We start from the raw sequence: 6,000 nt of genomic DNA on the forward strand, positions 1-6,000 counted from the left end.
GCTCCAATGTGGGGCTCTGTCATTTTCTTCATCTATCGCCAGGTGGAGGTTCTATGGTGATATGCAAGAAATTCATCAGTATGGCTATAGGAACTGGCCTTTTCAGGCTCCCTCTCCTCAGCTGCCCAAGGAACTAACTGGGGGCATCTCCCTGGAAACCTGGGAACCCCTCTAGGGTCAAGTCTCTTGACAACCCTCAGGTGGCTCCCTAAATTAAGATATATGCTTCCCTGCTCCCATATCCACCCTTCCTGTATCCCAAACATCCCATTCCTCCGAGCTCCCCCCATTCTCCCCTTCACGCTTTTCTCTCCCCATCTTCCCTTGGCCGCGTCTCGCCCAACCCTCAAGTTCCCAATTTTTGCCTGGCTATCGTGTCTACTTCCAATATCCAGGAGGATTACTATATCTTTTTTGGGGGGTTCACCTTCTTATTATCTTCTCAAGGATCCCAAATTATAGGCTCGATGTCCTTTAATTATGGCTAGAAACCAATTATGAGTGAGTACATCCCATGTTCATCTTTTTGGGTCTGGGTTACCTCACTCAGAATAGTGTTTTCTATTTCCATCCATTTGCATGCAAAATTCAAGATGTCATTGTTTTTTACCGCTGAGTAGGATTCTAGCATGTATATATTCCACAGCCTACTGAATGGGAAAAGATCTTCACCAACCCTGCAACTGACAAAGGTCTGATCTCTAAAATATATAAGGAACTCAAGAGACTAGACTGTAAAATGCCAATTAACCCAATTAAAAAATGGGGTGCTGAACTGAACAGAGAATTCTCAACAGAAGAAGTTCAAATGGCCAAAAGACACTTAAGGTCATGCTCAACCTCTCTAGCTATCAGGGAAATGCAAATCAAAACAACTTTGAGATATCATCTTACACCTGTCAGATTGGCTAAAATCCAAAACACCAATAATAACCTTTGCTGGAGAGGTTGTGGGGTAAGGGGTACACTCATCCATTGCTGGTGGGAATGCACACTAGTGCAACCACTTTGGAAAGCAGTGTGGCGGTTTCTCAGGAAATTCGGGATCAACTTACCCCAGGACCCAGCAATTCCACTATTGGGAATCTACCCAAGAGATGCCCAATCATACTACAAAAGCATTTGTTCAACTATGTTCATAGCAGCATTATTTGTAATAGCCAGATCCTGGAAACAATCAAGTGAAGGATTTTTTTGTTTTAATTCTTCCACATCTTTTCAAGTTTCCTTAGAATCATCATTTTATATTTTTATTAAGGCATTTCATTGATTTATTTTGTAACACTTACTGGGAAGATATTCTTTATTATGTTAGTTGTTTCTTCATTCTTATTGCAGAATGTGTGGTTGATTACTTGTTTCTGTTGACTTCATAGGATATATTTTTATTCTTTTTTCTTTTTTGTCAAGAGACTTTCTCCTGGAGATGTACCCAGGATGTTATTAAGGTAGTACCAGGGGCTTCAGTTCAAGCACTGTAGTCTCCAAGAAGCTTCTTCACCTACTATATCAACATTGATGACACCTGTGTATGTGTGTGTTTCAGTGGTCTAGCCCACAAGTATTTTTATTTTTTTCCAACAGGTCCCCTTAGGAAGTTAGGTTCTCTAAAGCTGTGAGAACATCACATGCTTTTGTGACTCAGGGTGGGTAGGTCATATTTTAGTTTCTGTTGTTTACCCCAGGTAGGGCAGATTTGATGAACCCAGGAAAGCAAGGCATGAATGGCACCACACTGGAAGGGAGGATGCTAGTCCGTGTCTGAGAGCCTCACAGGAGGAGGCTGCTGAAAGATCACAAAGGCACATCATGGGGTGCATAGTAGTGGAAAAGGCCGTGTACCAGTGTCGGGGGGGCTGTGTGCACCAGGACCCTCTGGAGGTTTCTCAAGACAGGGTTTCTCTGTGTAGTCCTTGACGCTCTGGAGCTCTCTTTGTAGACCAGGCTGGTCTCATGTAGATCCACTTGCCTGTGCCTCCCGAGCGCTGGCACTAAAGGTTTGCATTACCTTGTCCAATGTCTGTAAGTTCTGATCAGACAGAACACAGCAAGCCTGGCAGCAGGAATGTGGTACTCTTCAGTGTCTGTGTTGTCCCTGCATGGCCCCAGGGACAGACTTAACTGGGGTGTTGAGGGAATGAAAAATGACAAACACATATACAGAGACACAGACACACAGGTATAGCTGGGATTCAGTGGACTTGGGTCTCTGGTGGAGAAGCTGAAGTTCCCCTTCACAAGCTCAGTGTGTTTGTTTATATGGTTGAACAGAGAGGCAAGGTTTTTCACACAATCAAGGGGGGGGCAGGTTTAATTAATCATGGTAGTCAAAGATTCTTTAGCAGAGCTTTCTTCATGCTCTCCAGGGGAGAAAGACATGATGGTGCTTTCTGCACACGCTACCAATCTCTGCACACTGACCAGAGGAGCCTTTGCTGTTCCTCTGAGCCTCACCCCAGGAAAGTGAAGCTTTGCCATTTTCCTACAGGTTTGAGGCTAGGCTCCTTGACATGCCATGCCCGTGTCAACAACACACATTCACTCCAGGCTTCATCTATTCAGGGCTTTTTCCACTCCCCACAGTTGTCTGAGGACCACGCAGGGGCTAAGGTACAATAGCAGGCTCAGCTAGGAGACCAGTTAATGTTCATTGGCTGCACACTGTTTCTTCATGGGGACTTTACTCACTGAATTGATCAGGGCTGTCTGCCCAGGTACTCCTAGGGCTTCTGGTGGGAGGAAAGGGCTTCTAAGCTGTTTTCTATGGCCTTGGTAGAGCAGGCTGCTTTGTGGAAATTTAGGAAGTTGATTGGTGCTGATTGGTTACATTGTGGGATTCTTGGGGAAACGGTGGAGCTCAAGATGGTGTCCTGCAGGAGAAGGCTGAGTGGTGGCTGTGCCCGAGTTAATGCTGTAGTGTGAGATTACCTGAGAGCGCTGCAAAACTGGGCTCTGGCTTCGCTAAGAGTGAGTGTTTCAGATTCTTGTGTTTTGAACAGGAACTGCTCAATGCATTCACTTTGGCGTGAAACTTAGGTTTGATCTCCTGTGAGGAGTAGATATTGTGTCCTCTTGTATCCTCCATCATTTTCCTATGTATTTTATTTTTAGTCTTTCAAGACAGGTTTTGGAACCTGCCCTGGAACTAGCTCTTGTAGACCAGGCTGACCTTGAACTCACAGAGATCTGCCTGTCTCTGCTTCCTGAGTGTTGGGATTAAAGGTGTGCGCCATCACCACTCGGCTCCATTTCCTTCATAACAAGGACATCTTGGTTTCTGGGCTCTGTGCGATGTTTGTTTCAACCTTCATGCACTATTCCAGTGGAACAGAACTTAATTTACGTGGCTTTGGCCTTGTTAAGAGCATGGCAGATACATCTAGTCAGCTGTTTTGCTGGTGACTTTCCCCTGAATACTTGACTGTGTGCTAGGCAGGGTGGGAGGGAGTGCACACATAACAAGAAATAGAGACACCAATCTTGGCTTAAAAGAACTCAGTATTGTTTATCAGATGTTCAGTAAGTATGGTTAAATGACTCTAGTTCTTATTTTAGTGATGAGAAACTGATAACAGAGAGGCAACATGTTACTGTCAAAAGAAAATCAATCATTGAGTCTATGGTGAGGTCACCTTCCCTATTGGACAACAAGACTCCCTCCCCAGAAGTTGCTGACATGCTCCCAAATGTTTTCTCCTCTGCCTTCCCTAATAACAAGGAATGTATTTCTCAACTCACAGGGTCGAAGGTCCTTTCTTTCTGTCCTAAATCCCGTGCTCTGTCAAAAACTAGAGCAAAGGGGAATGCAACAATTTACACTCCCATCTCACTGAACTTTATCCTAGTTTCTTGACTACCACTGCAATCTTCATGGTGCTCTTCCCCTCTGACCTTGGACTTTTGCATGGTGACCTTTTCCCTGTTTTGCCCCAGAACCTATTTTTTTTTTTACCCCGAAATGAGGGAATATATGGAAGAGTTTTGGAGTTTGAACTTGACTCTCAGTTACAGTTGTGTCTTTTTTTAAAAAAATTATTTATGAGCCTTTGAAAATTTTATATAATGTAATTTGATCATATTCATCCCCTCTCCCAATTCCTCCCAGTTCTGTTCCCCACTCTCCAAATACTCTTCTCTGTGTCTTCTTCTCCTACCCCAAACCTGTTCATTTGTGCTGCCCATGTACTCCTGGGTGTGTGGCCATTCACTGCAGCATGGTTGATCTCCCAGCGTTTGACCCTGTTCTCTACATCTTTGCCAGAATTTGTTGTCAGTTGTATTTTTGATATTAGCCATTCTGTCTGGCATTAGATGAGTCTCAAAGTTGCATTTCCCTAATTGTTCGGAATGTTGAACACTTTTAAAAGACATTTTATAGAAGTCTTATTTCTTCTTTTGAGAACTCACTTTTGAGGTTCATAGGCTGTTTCTAAATTATTTTTTAAGAGTATAATTATATCATTTCCCCCTTTTTTCCTTTTTTGTCCTTTTCAATAATTCCCCCTTTTCTCTTCTAAATTCATTTCCTTTTTTCCTTCATTTGTTTTTACACACATATACATACTACATTTATATGTATATGCATGTGTGTATGTGTGATCCTAAATACATAAATCACACCTGATCAGTATATATAATGTCACTTGTATGAATGTTCAGGGGCTGAGTTTTTTGTAGTGGATACTTAGTTGGTGTCCTCTTCTTTGTTCTTAGATTCCATAGTGGCCTGTAGTTCTGTGTATAGTGTTGGACTTTTTTAGCAAGTCTCTTTTTTATCATACTTGGAGGAGAACTTACTACTTTCAATTTTCTAAATCAATGTAATTTCTAACTGTATTGTAAATACTTATAGCCATAGACAAATTTCACTCTCATCCTTATGAATACTTCTTCCTTTTTCTACTCCTCTTCTCCTTCTTTTTTCTCTTTCATTCTTTTCTCCTCCTCCTTCTTCAATTGTTTTTATTTTCCTCCTCCTCATCTTCTCTTCTCCAACAGACAGATATTCTGCTAAAAATACAGGGACTAAGGGATCATGGGGTTCTTAGCCCCCATTAGCACATCTACAACTCAACCTACAAACCTAAGTCTTAGGGAACATCATAGAAGTGGTCATGGAGAAAACAGTGTAAGAGTCAGAAGATCAGATGCCTGCTGTTAGGGAGGGTCTTCTAGATATGGCAGGAAAGTTGTACCCATGAAACCTCAACAATACAGTTACCCAAACACGACCTGCATAATCACAACACCAGTCAATATGTCAACATGGATGTGGAAAATGCCACAAGAATTCATCACTAGCTGAAGAGCTTGAGGCTTTGTGTGCAGAACCCTGGGCTCAAGAACCAGCCTCACAGAGTATGAGTAAACATTCCTCTGTGCCCACACCTCCACTTTTCTTCTGTAAAGTAGGGCCAGTTGTGTAAAGAGAGTATAAAAATTCATTTTTCTCTGGATTTCAGGGTGGTTATGTTGATTCAACTTTCTATGGATTGAAGTAGCAAGAACTATTATTTTGTCTTCCAAAAGAATCCAACATGGTATTCCTTTGAAGCAGTGATTTTGAAGTTGGGCTTTCTTTTTGACCATTAGTGCAGTAAGACCCAGACACGGCTAATCACAGTTGCTGTATTGTTCTCAGGGAAGGGTTTTTTTTTTAACTTGAAAATTTTCTTTTTCTTCTGTTAAATTCATACCAAATCAGCTGGGCGGTGGTGGTACATGCCTTTAAGCTTTTAATCCAGCACTCAGGAGGCAGAGGCAGGTAGATCTCTGTGAGTTCGAGGCCAGCCTGGTCTATAAGAACTAGCTAGTTCCAGGACAGGCTCCAAAAGCTACAGAGAAGCCCTGTTTAAAAAAAAAAACCAAACCAAACCAACTACAACAGCGAAAACAACCATATCAAGTCATTCTACTATGGTACTACTCAACAAGTACATTGTAACTATGAGCATAAAAATGAAAACAGAGAGGGAAAGATATTTTTCATAGTTGTTGTCA

This window comes from Arvicola amphibius, chromosome 6 (assembly GCF_903992535.2).
Source record: "Arvicola amphibius chromosome 6, mArvAmp1.2, whole genome shotgun sequence".
NCBI lineage: Eukaryota > Metazoa > Chordata > Mammalia > Rodentia > Cricetidae > Arvicola > Arvicola amphibius.